The following is a 16,936-nucleotide window of genomic DNA, read 5'->3' on the forward strand; positions in this document are numbered from 1 at the left end:
TGTCAAGGCAAAAAAGGTTGTGGGGGATTTGCTTGCTTTCTTTACCCGTTATGGATTTCCCAGGGAGATTCAGTCAAACGAAGGGTCCAATTTTACTGCTAAATTATTTAAGAGAGGCAAGGACTGATTAGGGACAGTCAGCATGGCTTTGTGAGTGGAAAATCATGTCTCACAGATTTGATTGAGTGTTTTTGAAGGGGTAACCAAGAAGGTAGATGAGGGCAGTGCAGTTGATGTTGTCTACATGGACTTTAGCAAGGCCTTTGACAAGGTATCGCACGGTAGGTTGTTGCATAAGGTTAAATCTCACGGGATCCAGGGTGAGGTAGCTAAATGGATACAAAATTGGCTTGATGACAGAAGCGAGAGGGTGGTTGTCGAGGGTTGTTTTTCAAACTGGAGACCTGTGACCAGCGGTGTGCCTCAGGGATCGGTGTTGGGTCCACTGTTATTTGTCATTAATAAACGTGGGCAATTGGGATTAGCTTAGGGGTTTAAAATAGCATTAATTCAAAAACTCTGCTTCCACCACCATTTCAAGAGAGACTTCCAAAGACACTGAACCCCCAGAGAGAAAATGTTTCACCTTTTCTCCATTTTAAACGGGTGACCAATTACTTTTTAACAGTGAGTCTCTAGTTCTACGTTCTCCCACAAGAGGAAACATCCTCTCCACATCCACCCTGTCAACACCCCCTCAGGATCTTATCTGTTTCAATCAAGTCGCCTCTTATTCTTCGAAACTCCAGCGGATACAAGGTTCACCTCTCCAAACCTTGCTCAAAACACCACCCACCCATTCCTGGTATTAGTCCAGTAGACATTCTCCGAACTGTTTCCAATGCATTTACATCCTTCCTTAAACAAATAAACAAGAGTAAACATTCTCCCACTATCAAAAACTTTTCATAATTTTAAAGATCCTATTAGTGATGGTATGGATCATCGCTTATCCCGCCACCAGCGTCACAGATTGTTGGTTCGTTTATCTCATTGCCATTTATGGGAGCTTGCTGTGCACATGACACGTTCCTCCCTGTTTCAGAACAGTGAGCATGCCTTCCCTGGCTGTGAGGTTGGTCGGGACGGCCTGAGGTCCTCAGTAATCAGGAGTTATGTTGAGCCGAGAGTGAGACTGCGGGCGGCAATGCAACTGAATACCAGGAGATGGCAGAGGCGGACAAGGCGAGTTTGAGGATGGAATTGCAAGGCCAGGAGCTGGGGGGAGATACAATCCTGACAGTAAAATGCTTCAGCGGAACTGAAGAAAGAAAGAGGACCTTTTAAGTATTAACATATTTGCTCACTTAACTCTCCATTTCTGATATAATCTCTCTCTAACCCACTTTGAATCATAGAATCCCTACAGTGCAGAAGGCGGCCATTCAACCCATCGAGTCTTCACTGACAACAATCCCACCCAGGCCCTATCCCCGTAACCCCATGTATTTACCCGAGCTAATCCCCCTGACACTAAGGGTCAATTTAGCATGCTTAATCCACCTTACTTGTACATCTAGTGGCTTTTGCGCCCAAATAAACCTGTTGGACTTTAACCTGGTGTTGTGAGACTTCTTACTGCACTCTTAAAGCGCCATATTCTCCTCTTAAAGGGACAGCTCCCTCCAGGGGAACACATTTCAATAACTGCTGCTTTAATGCTAACTTATATTTCTTCTCCCATTGCTCTTCTCTGTTGTATATCATTCCAAACATTTAAAATCCAGTTGTGTAATTTAAAAGAGACTTATATTGGGCACATTTCCCAACACCAAGTCTCACTTTCCACCGAGGAGGCGGCCATTCGGTCCCTCGAGTCTGTTCCATCATTCAGCTAATTCATGACTGATCTGGGTCACCTACCTTGAATCTGTTAATACCCTTTGCCTGGAGAAAATTAATCAGCCACAGTGAGGCCAGCACTGGATGAGGCTGGGAGCCGTACATCTCCCTTTGGAACGCTCCACCCCACTGTGGACTGTGGATGCTCACTCGATGAGCATAGTCCAGGCAGAAATCAATAGGACTTTGGGTGCCAAAGGAGATGGGGATAATGCAGGGAGGTGGAGTTGAGGTAGATGATTAGTCATGATCTTATTGAATGGCAGGACAGGCTTGAGGGGCCGAATGGTCTACACTAGCTCCGATTGAGAGAGCTGTATGCCCTTGAAGAAGTGAAACCAATCAAGGCACTTTTGTTTTTAAATCGTTTTGAGTCCAAAGTGACTGAATTATTCTGCCACCTTGTCTCTGTCACTTCTCTGGGCTAATCCCATGATCCAGGAATGTCTCCTTTGGTTAATGTTGTCCCTTGTACTTCTACCTGACAGGGGAGTTGGCACTTCCTCCACAGCAGATATGGCGGATTGGCAGTCACACTTTCGGAATGAAGATGAGGAGGATCCAGAGGAGGCAGAGGAAAACGAAGGTAGGTCAAATGTGAACCCTAGGTTTACAACGGCACGGTGGCACAGTGGTTAGCACTGCTGCCTCACAGCGCCAGGGACCCGGGTTCAATTCCCGGCTTTGGTCACTGTCTGTGTAGAGTTTGCACATTCCCCCCGTGTCTGTGTAGGTTTCCTCTGGGTCCTCTGGTTTCCTCCCACAGTCCAAAGATGTGCGAGTTAGATGTATTGTCCATGCTAAATTGCACCTCAGTGTCAGGGGGGCTAGCTAGGGTAAATGCATGGGGATAGGGCCTGGTAGGATTGTGGTCAGAGCAGACTTGATAGAACATAGAACAGTACAGCACAGAACAGGCCCTTTGGCCCACGATGTTGTGCCGAGCTTTATCTGAAACCAAGATCAAGCTATCCCACTCCCTATCATCCTGGTGTGCTCCATGTACCTATCCAATAACCGTTTAAATGTTCCTAAAGTGTCTGACTCCACTATCACTGCAGGCAGTCCATTCCACACCCCAACCACTCTCTGCGTAAAGAACCTACCTCGGACATCCTTCCTATATCTCCCACCATGAACCCTATAGTTATGCCCCCTTGTAATAGCTCCATCCACCCGAGGAAATAGTCTTTGAACGTTCACTCTATCTATCCCCTTCATCATTTTATAAACCTCTATTAAGTCTCCCCTCAACCTCCTCCGCTCCAGAGAGAACAACCCTAGCTCCCTCAACCTTTCCTCATAAGACCTACCCCCCAAACCAGGCAGCATCCTGGTAAATCTCCTCTGCACTCTTTCCAGCGCTTCCACATCCTTCTTATAGTGAGGTGACCAGAACTGCACACAATATTCCAAATGTGGTCTCACCAAGGTCCTGTACAGTTGCAGCATAACCCCACAGCTCTTCAACTCCAACCCCCTGTTAATAAACGCTAACACACTATAGGCCTTCTTCACAGCTCTATCCACTTGAGAGGCAACCTTCAGAGATCTGTGGATATGGACCCCAAGATCTCTCTGTTCCTCCACAGTCTTCAGAACCCTACCTTTGACCTGATGGGCCAAATGGCCTCCTTCTGCACTGTAGGATTCTACGATTCTAACATGCTGTACACCTCTCGATAATAAGAACATTCGAGGCTGATGAGACAGGTTTTTGATAGGAGAGGGAAACAGGCAGGGAAGTGGAGTTAAGGCCACAATCAAATCAGCCGTGATCTCATTGAATGGTGGAGCATTCCTGTTCCTATTTATTATGTTTAAGTACAACACACTGCGCACGTTTTGATAATTCTAATCCTGACCTGAAACCATAGCCTTGCCAGTGCTTCACCCAGATGTTATATAGGGTGGCACAGTGGTTAGCACTACTGCCTCACAGCGCCAGGGATCCGTGTTTGACTCTCGGCTTGGGTGACTGTGCGGAGTCTGCACATTCTCCCCGTGTCTGTGTGGGTTTCCTCCAGGTGCTCCAGTTTTCTCCGGAAAGATGTGCTGGTTAGGTGCATTGGTCCTCTGGTTCTTGATCCTTCCACCAATGGGAACAGTTTCTCCCTCTTGACTCTGTCCAGATTCCTCGTGATTTTGAACTTTTCCAAGGAAAACAGTTCCAACTTCTCCAATCTATCCACATAACTGAAGTCCCTCATCCCTGGAACCACCTGGACCTTTTCTGAAACCGTCATATCTTTCCTAAATTGCAATCTCCAGAATTGGACGCAATACTCCAGTTGATGCTGGACCAGTGTTTTGTAAAAATTCATTTTCACTCCCTTGCTGTTGTACTCTGTGCTGTTATTTATAAAGACCAAGATCCCATGTGCCTTTTTATCCACTTTCTCAACTTGTCCTGCCACCTTCAGTGATTTATGCACATATACACCCAGGTCTCTCTGCTCCAGCACCCACTTTAGAATTGTTTGTTTTATTTTATATTGTGTCCTTTGCATTCTTCCTACCAAAATGAATCAGAAAGAGGCTATTCGGCCCATCGGGTCTGCACCGACCACAATCCCACCCAGGCCCTACCCCCATATCCCAACATATTTACCCACTACTCCCTCTAACCTACGCATCTCAGGACACTAAGGGCAATTTTTAGCATGGCCAATCAACCTAACCCGCACATCTTTGGACTGTGGGAAGAAACTGGAGCACCTGGAGGAAACCCACGCAGACACGAGGAGAATGTGCAAACTCCACACAGATAGTGACCCAAGCCGGGAATCGAACCCAGGTCCCTGGAGCTGTGAAGCAGCAGTGCTAACCACTGTGCTAGCGTGCCGAATCATTTTGCGTTTCTCAGCATTACATTTAATCTGATACTTGTCCATTCCATCAGCCCCGTCTTTGTCCTCTTCAAGTTTAACACTATCTCCCTGACAGTTCACAGTACTTCCAAGTCTTTCTTAATTCAATTTTTGCAAACACATTTCCAGCTTCATGACAGGTGGCACAGTGAAGGTATTCCTCCCATGTGACTCAGCCACAACTTCAGAAAGATCTGAATCCTTTCTCTCTCCACAGACACTGCCAGACCTGCTGAATTTTTCCAGCATTTTCCATTTTTATTTCAGATTTCCAGCATCCCCAGTTATTTGATTTTATTAGATGAGTAAAACGCGATCATTAAGAAACCCACCAACGCCTCTATTTTCTGAGGAGACTAAGGAAATACAACTGGAAGAATGCTTTCGATGATGCATCTGTAGGTGTTGGTGAGAGTCGTATGTCCGCAGATAGAAAGCATCCTTTCTGGTTGTATCACAGCTTGGTATGGCTCCTGCTCTGCCCAAAACCGCAAGGAACTACAAAAGGTCGTGAAGGTAGCCCAATCCATCACACAAACCAGCCTCCCATCCATTGACTCTGTCTACACTTCCCGCTGCCTTGGCAAAGCAGCCAGCATAATTAAGGACCCCACGTACCCCGGACATTCTCTCTTCCACATTCTCCCATCGGGATTTAGATGCAAAAGTCTGAGATCATAGTACCAACCGACTCAAAAACAGTTTCTTAGAATCATAGAATCCTACAGTGCAGGAGGAGGCCATTTGTCCCATCGAGCCCGCACCGCCAACTATCCCACCCAGGCCCTATCCCCGTAACCCCACATATTTACCCTGCTAATCCCCCTGACACTAAGGGACAATTTAGTATAGCCAATCAACCTAACCCGCACATCATTGGACTGTGGGAGGAAACCCACGCAGACACGGGGAAAATGTGCAGACTCCACACAGACTTTCACTCAAGCTGGGAATTGAACCCGGGTTCCTGGCGCTGTGAGGCAGCAGTGCTAATCACTGTGCCACCGTGCACCCCTGCTACCATCAGACTTTTGAATGGACCTACCTCGCATTAAGTTGATCTTTCTCTACACCCGAGCTTTGACTAACACTACATTCTGCACTCTCTCCTTTCCTTCTCTATGAATGGTATATTTTGTCTATATAGCGCGCAAGAAACTATACTTTTCACTGTATACTAATCCACGTGACAATAAATCAAATCAAACCAGGGTGACACCCTCCCCCCCAACCCCTGCAGTCTTTCCGGGGCCTTCTCTGAGTGATGTCACTGCGGTTCTAGCAGTTAGAAGGTTGTTGAGGCACAGCTATCGATTTTTTTTTACAAAAGAGAATGTATTACATCCACTCACAGAGATGTCCAGCTGTTACAAACACCATAAATCCCTCCTAATACAAAGAAGCGTGTAGTGGTTGGAGAATGATCACAAGCTGCGATTCCTCGGTTTTGTCACCAGCCGCTCTTTTCTATCAGTTAAGGTTGTGACGTGTTGATTTATGTTTCAGAGGACGTTCGATACGCAGGCAGGGATAGCTTAGTCTTCCTCATCGATGCCTCGGAGGCCATGTTTGAAATGAATGATGAGGCCACTTCAGCATTCGACATGACTATTCAGGTAAGAGGAGACCAGTGACAGTGCTGTAGGTGACAGTCGTTAAGTATGTTCAGGGCTGAGGTAGACAGATTTTTAATCAGTCAGGGAATCGAGGGTCTTGGGGATAAGGCGGGAAAGTGGAGTTGAGGATTATCAAATCAGTCATGATCTCATTGAATGGTGGAACAGACTCGATGGGCTGAATGGCCTCCTTCTGTTCCTATGCCTGATACTCTAATGGTCCTATAAAACCAGATGTCTGTCTCTCCCTCACATCTCTGAGAGACACACACACACAGTCCCTCTTCTTGAAAACATTCAAGGCACATTTTTACCTCAAAAAAGGTTTTCGAAATTTGTCCTGATGTTTTTCAAAAATACTGTGAAGAAAATCGACCGTGCAAAAGGGACAGCACGGTGGCACAGTGGTTAGCACTGCTGCTTCACAGTGCCAGGGACCCAGGTTTGATTCCTGGCTTGGGTCACTGTCTGTGTGGAGTTTGCATGTTCTCCCTGTGTCTGCGTGTGCTGAGTGTTTTAAGAATATAAGAACATAAGAAATAGGAGCAGGAGTAGGCCATCTAGCCCCTCAAGCCTGCCCCGCCATTCAATAAGATCATGGCCGATCTGATCGTGGTTTTGTTCCACTTACCCGCCCGCTCCCCATAACCCTTAATTCCCTTATTGATCAGAAATCTATCTACCTGTGACTTAAACATTTTTAATGAGGTAGCCTCCACTGCTTCAATGGGCAGAGATTCCCTACCCTCTGAGAGAAGAAGTTCCTCCTCTACTCTGTCCTAAACTGACTCCCCCTTATTTTGAGGCTGTGTCCTCTAGTTCTTGTTTCCTTTCTAAGTGGAAAGAATCTCTCTGCCTCTCCCCTCTCTAGCCCCTTCATTATCTTATATGTCTCTATAAGATCTCCCCTCAGCCTTCTAAACTCCAACGAGTACAGGCCCAATCTACTCAATCTCTCCTCATAAGCTAACCCCCTCATCTCCGGTATCAACCTGGTCAACCTTCTCTGTACTCCCTCCAAGGCCAATACATCCTTCCGCAAAGGTCGGTTGATAGTGCTGCTGACTGATTAGACTCTCTCTACTTGCAGTGTGTCCACAGGGTTTACACCAGTAAGATTATTAGCAGCGACCGTGACCTTCTGGCTGTCGTGTTCTTCGGGACTCAGAAGCACAAGAACTCTGTTGACTTCAAGCATGTTTATGTCCTCCACGACTTGGACACACCAGGCAAGTTTATCCCCCAGATCTGGAGCAAGTCCATTTAAACTCGGTGTGGGGTATGTCCTTCCCTTGGGACTCTGCTCTGTGCAAGTTGTGGTGTAGGTACGCAGCTGGGAGCAGTAAAGTGACAATAACCAGGCAATCTGATTCAGTGATGTTGATTGAGAAGTAACTATTGGCCGGAATACTGGGAATACACTTCAGAAGTATTGACTGTAAAGCGTTTTGGGACATCTGGGATTGGGAAAGGCGCTATATCAATGCAATTGGTGCCTTTCGGTTGCACTTTTCACATTTACCCACCGTCTTCTCATTGGATCACTGATATGAAGAGCAGGGAACAGGCATGATGGACTGAATGGCCTCCTCATCATAGAATACTACAGTGCAGAAAGAGGCCATTCGAGTCAACACTGACAACAATCCCAGCCCTATCCCTGCAACCCCATGTCTTTACCCTGCTAATCCCCTGACACTAAGGGTTAATTTAGCATGGCCATTCCACCTAACTGTACGTCTTTCAGACTGTGGGAGGAAACCAGAGCACCCAGAAGAAACCCACGGGGAGAATGTGCAGACTCCACGCAGACAATGACCTGAGGCCGGAATTGAACCCGGGCCCCTGGCGCAGTGAGATGGCAGTGCTAACCACTGTGCCACCCGTGCCACCATGTATGTAAAATTCGATATTTCCTTGATCCCATTTCCTTTGTCCCTCTGTCCAGTTGGGTTAACATCCTTTCTGCCTCAACCACAAAACTTGAAAATAAATTTCACATGTTTACAACTCACAATTCTCCAAGACTTGTCTGGACCCCAGGAACGGAATGAATATTCTGCTAATAAGAATAGTCTATTTGAAACTCCAGATTTAATGCCCATTCTTGGACCTAATTGCTAATAACCGCAATCTCAGCCCGTCCAGAGCCACTAAGCGGACGGCTCAAGTCCAGATGAGATTCTGTTTCCATGGAGCAGAACATGTGTCTCCTCGAGCCCACTTCCACTGGAGGTGTGGGGAACTCTGGCTGGCATAAAGAACAAAGAACAATACAGCACAGGAACAGGCCCTTCGGCCCTCCAAGCCCGCGCCGCTCCCTGGTCCAAACTAGACCATTCTTTTGTATCCCTCCATTCCCACTCCGTTCATATGGCTGTCTAGATAAGTCTTAAACGTTCCCAGTGTGTCCGCCTCCACCACCTTGCCTGGCAGCGCATTCCAGGCCCCCACCACCCTCTGTGTAAAATATGTCCGTCTGATATCTGTGGCATGAGGCACCATTTTGCAGGACAGCTCAGACTGAGGTTCAAAACGCACAAGTTCTTGGATGCATTGTTTTGAGGTCCTGGTGGAATAGAAATATTGTGGTTACAAATGCAGGTCAGATGCTGGGAACTCTGCGGGGAGTAACTCACCTTCTGACTCCCCCAATATCTGTCCACCATCTACAGGGCACAAGTCAGGAGTGTAATGGAATACTCCCCACTTGCCCGGATGAGTGCGGCTCCAACTTCACGCAAGAAACTCGACTCCATCCAGGACAAAGTGGTCCACTTGATTGGCATCACATCTACCACCTTCAACACTCTCACTCTCCTCCACCGAGTGGCAGCCGTGTGTACCATCTGTAAGATGCTCTGCAGCAACTCACCTAAGGCTCCTTCAACAGGATAAAGTAGACGTGGAGCGGATGCTTCTGCTGGTGGGGCATTCTAGGACGAGAGGTCGTAGTCTTAGGATAAGGGGCAGCAAATTTAAAACAGAGTTGAGGAGAAACTACTTCTCCCAAAGGCTTGTGAAACTCTGGAATTCGCTGCCCCAAAGTGCAGCGGATGCTGGAACAGTGAGTAAAATTAAGGAGGAGTTAGACAGATTTTTTAATTGGGAATGGGTTGAAAGGTTATGGGGAGAAGGCAGGAAAATGGGGATGAGGAGCATATCAGCCATGATTGAATGGCGGAGCAGACCCGATGGGCCAAATGGCCTAATTCTGCTCCTATATCTTATCAACTTATGAACAGCACCTTCCAAACCCATGACTTCTACCATCTAGAAGGAAAAAGGCAGCACATATCTTGGAACTCCGCCACCTGCAAGTTCCCCTCCAAGCCACTCACCATCCTGACTTGGAAATATATCAGCTGTTCCTTCACTGTCGCTGGGGCAAAATCCTGGAAGTCCCTCCCTAACAGCACTGTGGGTGTGCCTACACCACAGGGACTGTAGCGGTTCAAGATGGCGGCTCACCACCTACTTTCTCGAGGGCAATAACAGATGGTCGTGCCAGCAACACCCACATCCTATAAAAGAAAAATTAAAAAGCCAAGAGGAGGAGGAGAGTTCTAGCCCCAGGATCCTTAAGTTTGAAAGTGTAAGAGCAGGTTTCTGAGGCCTCTGTCCCTAATAGGTCATCATCCTGTATCTATGTAAAAAGAACATGGGCCATTTCCTGTTTTTTATTCATTTGTGGGACACGGGCGTCGCTGGCTGGCCAGCATTTATTGCCCATCCCTAGTTGCCCGAGGGCAGTTGAGAGCCAACCACATTGCTGTGGCTCTGGAGTCACATGTAGGCCAGACCAGGTAAGGACGGCAGATTTCCTTCCCTAAAGGACATTAGTGGCCCAGATGGGTTTTTCTGACAATCGACCATGGTTCATGGTCATCAGTGGATTCTTAATTCCAGATTTTTTCTTTATTGAATTCAAATTCCACCGTCTGCCGTGGCGACATTCGAACCCGGGTCCCCGGAACATTAGCTGAGTTTCTGGGTTAATAGTCTAGCGATAATACCACTGGGCCATCGCCTCCCCTGGTGTGTTTAATAGATTGATGTTCTAATCTGACTCTCTCTGTCTGGGCTCAGGTGCTAAGCGAGTACTGGAGTTGGACCAGTATGAGGGGGAGAAGGGGAACAAGTCCTTCAAGAAGAACATAGGCCACAGTGCCAATGACTCGTTGAGTGATGCTCTCTGGGTCTGCTCCAATCTCTTCAGTGACGTCACGCTGAAACTGAGCCACAAGCGCATCATGCTGTTCACCAACAATGACAACCCACATGCTAAAGACAGCTCCAAAGCACGACTGACCAGAACAAAGGCCAATGACCTGCGAGAGACAGGTCGGCAAACCACTGTTACCATCAAGCATTTGTCAGCGACTGGTTCAAAGATGTTGAATCACAAAGTCCTCACTTAAGATTGCAGTTGCATTGCCGTGAAGTGCAACTTTATGTGAAACAACTTTAAACAAATCAGGTTTTCCCATTAAAACCAATGTGAAAGCTGTCTTTAGAGTCTGTAGGACATTTCTCAACATGATAACCTGTGAGTGAAAATATTTAATGTTGCTGAATTACTATAGCGGTCGATGAAATAACTTTTGAAATGAAATCAATTTAAAGATATAAATATACTTCGCTCCGGTTTTCTGCCCATCATGCTTGCCGAATCTCCCACGTGCCACGCATTCCACTCGCTGACCCTCCCTCTGGGTCACTGCAGACCCTCTTCCTCAGCTTGTCACCTGAGAGCAGAGATTTCAGAGGGTTATTGGACTGGGGTGCAGGTCGCAGAGACGGGGAGGGCTGAGGCAATGGATGGATTTGACAAGATTGAAAATAGTGCTTCGCACAAAATTGGAGCGTAAGTAGGCCATTCGGCCCCTCCCGCCTGCTGTGCCGTTCAATGAGATCATGCCTTGTACGTTTGTGTTTCAAATTCCACATTCCTATCTACCCACAAAAATCTTTGATTCCCTCACCGAACAAGAATCTCTCTACCTCTGCCTTAAAGATATTCAGTGACCCCCCCATTGCCTTCTGCGACAGAGGCCGGAATTTTACCGGCACGCCTGCCCTGATTCCAGGGATGGGTGAGGCTCGGAGAACGGCATTCTCCGTTAGCCTCGGGCGGGATCGTGCGAACCTCAAGCGGACATGCCAGTAAAGTCCGGCCAGAGAGTTCCAAAGTCATGCAACCCTCTGAAAGAAAAGAATTCTCTCCATCTCTGTCCTAAAAGGGCAACCACTAATTTCAAAACAGAGCCCGCTCGTTCTGGACTCTCCCACAAGAAGAAACATCCTTTCCATGCCCACCTTGTCCAGACCGTTCAGGATCTTAGTTACTTCAATCAAGTCACCCCTCACCCTTCTAAACTCCAGTGGAAACAAGCCCAGTCTGCCCAACCTTTCCCCATAAGATAACCCGCTCGTTCCAGCTATCGATCCAGCAAACCCCCTCTGAAATGTCTCCAACTCATTTACACACTTCCTTAGAATCCCATGGAATCCCTACAGTGCAGAAGGAGGCCATTCGGCCCATCAAGCCTGCACCAACCACAATCCCACACAGGCCCTATTCCTGTAACCCCACATATTTACCCTGCTCATCCGACTGACACTTACAATCACTTCACTGACAATCCCACCCCGGCCCTATCCCCAAAACCTTATGTATTTACCCAGCTAATTCCCCTGATGCTCTAGGTTAGGTGGATTAGCCATGGTAAATGCATGCGGTTACAGGGATAAATCGATTGGGTGGACCTGAGTAAGATGTTTTTTCGGAGAGTCGGTGCAGACTCAATGGGCTGAATGGTCTCCTTCTGCACTGTAGGGATTCTATGGTTCATTCTCACTCTCTAGAGGACTCACTTAACTTGCTAATTTCCTGTTTAAACACCTGTAGAAACACAATCATATAAGTTTTCACATTTCTAGCCATCTTCCTCTCATTCTCTAATTTCTTTCTCCTGATTAACCTTTGGTCATTTTCTGCTGTTCTTCACATTCTAACCAATCATCTGGCCTGCAGTTATATGCTTTTTCCTTAAGTTTGACAGTTTCCTTAACTTCTTTAGTTAACCACGGAAGTGGGTCCTCCCCCTTCAAATATTTTTAATAGTAGAAATTTACTTATTCAGAATATTCTGAAATAGCCCCTTAAATGTCTGCCACTGCTTGTCTATTGATCTGTCCCCTAGCCTAATCTCCCAGTTCACTTAGCTAGCACAACTTTCATGCCCACATAGTTGCCTTTATTTAAGTTTAAAATACTAGCCTTAGACCCACTCTTCTCCCTTTCAAACTATTCAGTCGTGTTGAAGCGGGGTTAGACAGTGTAGTGGCCAGACCAGTGTTGTACTGTGCATTGGAGCTTCATCGAACAATCCCTTCACTGCTTCCACTGTCCTGATTGTCACCTGAAGCGTGGTTCTGTAGGGATGGCCAGAAGGCTGTTTCCCAACATGGGTTGGTGTCCTGCCAGCCAGCATCCAAAACTAAAGGAAGGGTAAGACCTGCAGCCCACGCCAGCCTGCCCTGTGACGTGATGGTACGAAGACCGGAACTAAACACTTCTTCCTCTCTTTCCTCATTCTATCCCCCCCGCCCCCCGCTCCCCCCAGTCACCGACATAGTCTGCTAATCAAGGCAAATAAACAGGCCCAAAGTCAAACACGTCAGGCAACCAAAACCAGTCTAGGAGATCACAGATCAAATCTGATTTTCTGTACTTCACAATCTTTACCCTCGTCAAGAACTGGGTCCAGCTCCAACTTAAAGAATCTGAGAAACGTTGCAGGGAAAATTGCCGATCATTTTTTGTCAAAAGACTGGGCGGAATTTTCCCGTCCCGCCCACCACGGGAATCGTAGCGAGCGGGACATGGACCCTTGGGGGTGAGCGTGGCTGGAAAATCCCGCCCATCATCTCGCGAGCAATAATAACAGAAGCTTTGCCTTTTGCTGCTATGCTGTGAATGGCGTGTCTTTGTCTCTGCCCTTGTCTGTGTACAGGTATCATCCTTGACCTGATGCATCTGAAGAAGCCTGGTGGGTTTGACATGTCTCTCTTTTACTGCGACCTTGTCAGTGTATCGGAGGATGGGGATGCAGCTGTGCAAGGCGAGGGGTCAGCCAGGTTGGGCGATCTGCTTCGGAAAGTGTGGGCCAAGGACTACAAGAAGAGGACCGTCACCAGGTCAGCAGTCACTCAGAGTAGCACCGCGTCTCCTGGGTCCTCGGAGAGTTTCTAATGTATTCCCTGCGGACCTTGGCAGACAGAACGTCCGTGTTCATGCACACAATCTGCTCAAATGTACGGACGATCTTCATAGATTAGGCACTCAGGGCATGTTTCCACTCGCTGGGAAGAGCGAAACCAGAAGCCGTCAACACCAGGTAGTGACCAGGCCAGGAATGCAGGAGAAATTTCTTTACCCAGAGAGTGATGGGAATGTGGAACTTGGCTACCACAGGGTTGTAATGAATGGTGTAGCTGCGTTTAGGGAGAAGCTGGATGAGCATGAGAGAGAAAATCATTGGCCGGTTACGCTGATAACGCTAAAGGGAGAGGGGAGGGAGAAAGTTCATGGGAAGCGGAAATACTGGCATGCAGCTGTTGGGCTGAATGGCCTGTTTCTCTGCTGCGTCTCTTATTTTGAAACATCATAAGGTGCATCATGTTACTTTGACAGGAATCGGCCATACAAAGAATATAGTACAGCACAGGAACAGGCCCTTCAGCCCTCCAAGTCTGCGTCTGGACACAGGACGCCTTTCGAAACTAAAGACCTTTCGTCTCTACATAGCAAATTCCTCCATTCCCAGCCTTTTCATGTATCTATCCAGATGCCTCTTAAATGTTGCTATTGTATCTGCTTCTACCACCTCCTCGGGCAGCGCGTCCCAGGCACTTACCACCCTCTGTGTAAAAAAACTTGCCTCTCACATCTCCTTTAAACTTTCCCCCTTTTTGCCTTAAACCTCTGTCCCCTAGTAATTGGCATTTCTACCCTGGGAAAAAGACTCTGACTATCCATTCTATCCACGCCTCTCATAATCTTGTAGACTTCTATCAGGTCGCCCCTCAGCCTCTGACGTTCAAATGAAAACAAATCAAGTTTGTCCAATCTCTTCTCATAGCTAATACCCTCCAAACCAGGTAACATCCTGGTAAACTTTTAATGTGGCGACCAGAACTGTATGCAATATTCCAAACATGCCCTAACTAAAGCTCTATACAGCTGCAACTTGACCTGCCAAATTTTGCACCCTATGGCCCAACCGATGAAGGCAAGCATGCCATACGCCATCTTGACCACCTTATCCACTTGTGTTGCCACTTTCAGGGAACTGTGGACCTGTACGCCCAGATCCCTCTGCATGTTAATGCTTCTAAGGGTCCTGCCATTTACTGTGTATTTCCCTACTGCATTGGACCTTTCAAAATGCATCATCTTTGATTTGATTTGATTTATTATTGTCACATGTATTGGTATACAGTGAAAAGTATTGTTTCTTGTGCACTATACCGACAACGCATACCATTCATAGAGAAGAAAAGGAGAGAGCGCAGAATGTTACAGTCATAGCTAGGATGGAGAGAAATATCAACTTAATGCAAGGTAGGTCCATTCGAAAGTCTGATAGCAGCAGGGAAGAAGCTGTTCTTGGGTCAGTTGGTACGTGACCGTATCTTTTGGTGGAAGAGAGAATGTCCGGGGTGTGTGGGGTCCTTAATTATGCTGAGTGCTTTGCTGAGGCAGCGGGAAGTATAGACAGAGTCAATGGATGGGAGGCTGGTTTACGTGATGGATTGGGCTACATTCACAACCTTTTGTAGTTTCTTGCGGTCTTGGGCAGAGCAGGATCCATACCAAGCTGTGATACAACCAGAAAGAATGCTTTATATGGTGTATCTGTAGAAGGTGGTGAGAGTCATAGTGGACATGCCAAATTTCCTTAGTCTTCTGAGAAAAAAGAGGCGCATTTGTCTGGATTAAATTCCATCTGCCATTTCTCCGCCCAAGTCTATCCAGACTATCGATATCCTGCTGCATCCTCTGACAATCCTCCTCACAAACATTGGTAAACGTAGCAACTATTTTCCACACACACTTGAACAGTGAGATAATGACCAGATCTGTTTTTTGGAGGTTAATTTGACAGGACAGAGCTTCCCTGCTCTCCAAAGTAAAGTTTATTTATTAGTCACAAGTAAGGCTTACATTAACACTGCAATAAAGTTACTGTGAAATTCCCCTAGTTGCCACAGTCCGGCACCTGTTCGGGTCAATGCACCCTAACCAGCACATCTTTCAGAATGTGGGAGGAAACCGAAGAACCCGGAGGAAACCCACGCAGACACGGGGAGAATGTGTAAACTCTACACAGACAGTGACCCGAGCCGGGAATCGAACCCGGGTCCCTGGCGCTGTGAAGCAGCAGTGCTAACCACTGTGCCACCGTGCCATCCTCCATGTGGTGCTGTGGGATCTTTTACATCCAACTGACCAAGTCGTCAGGACCTTGGCTTAAACCCCACCGCCCCCCATCCCTAAACTGCCGCCTTCTTCAACCGCTTAATGTGCATCAGAATGTCTTTGAGTTTCAGCCCCTGTTAAACTCTCTGTTCCGGTGTCGGTTGTATTTGATGTCCTGTTTTTGTTTTGTTTTGTTTTGGCCAGGCTGAACCTGAAGCTGGGAGAAGGCGTGGAACTTTCAGTCGGAGTTTACAATCTCGTGCGGAGTGCCAGGAAACCCAGTGCCGTCCGCCTGTACCGAGAAAGCAACGAGCCCGTCAAAACCAAAACCCGCTGGTTTAACGGGGAGATGGGCAGTCCGCTCCTGCCCAGCGACACCAAGAAGGCCCAGGTAAAGGACGGTGAACCTATACCGTGCTGAATTAAAACGTCAACTCCTGCCTGACCAAAGGCAAAACACTGCGGATGCTGGTAATCTGAAATACAAACAGAAAATGCTCTTTCTTAATTCATGAACGAGATGTGAGTTATTGTGCATCCCTAATTGCCCTCGAGAAGGCGATGATGGGGCGTTTTCTAAACCTGCTGCACTCTGCGATGTGAAGGCACATCCACAGTGCAGTTTCATCATGACTTTTGACACAACTGAGTGGCTTTCTAAGTCAATCAGAGGGTAGTTGAGAGTCAGCCATGCGGTTCTGGATCCTCAGACAGGCCAGACCGGATAAGGACGGCAGATTTCCTTCTCTAAAGAGCATTAATGAACCAGATGGGTTTTTACAACAATCGGGTAATTTCATGATCACAGACTAATTTCCCCTTTATTATACAGCTCTGGCGAAGGGTCATCCAGACTCGAAACGTTGGCTCTTTTCTCTATTCACAGATGCTGCCAAACCTGCTGAGATTTTCCAGCATCTTCTCTTTTTCTCCCCCAGTTGCTGTGGTGTGGTTTGAACTCGTGCCTCTAGATCGACGGCACGGTGGCACAGTAGGTTAGCACTGCTGACTCACAGCGCCAGGGACCCGGGTTCGATTCCTGGTTTGGGTCACTGTCTATCTGGAGTTTGCACGTTCTCCCCGTGTCTGCGTGGGTTTCCTCCGGGTGCTCCGGTTTCCTG

The 16,936-nt window shown here is 47.4% G+C and overlaps 1 pseudogene; it reads left to right on the forward strand.

Moving 5' to 3' along the window:
• Positions 1-2,358: 2,358 nt before the first annotated feature.
• Positions 2,359-16,936, forward strand: part of LOC144487036 (X-ray repair cross-complementing protein 6-like) — a 74,779-nt pseudogene continuing 60,201 nt past the window's right edge.

Source organism: Mustelus asterias, unplaced genomic scaffold (assembly GCF_964213995.1).
Source record: "Mustelus asterias unplaced genomic scaffold, sMusAst1.hap1.1 HAP1_SCAFFOLD_559, whole genome shotgun sequence".
NCBI lineage: Eukaryota > Metazoa > Chordata > Chondrichthyes > Carcharhiniformes > Triakidae > Mustelus > Mustelus asterias.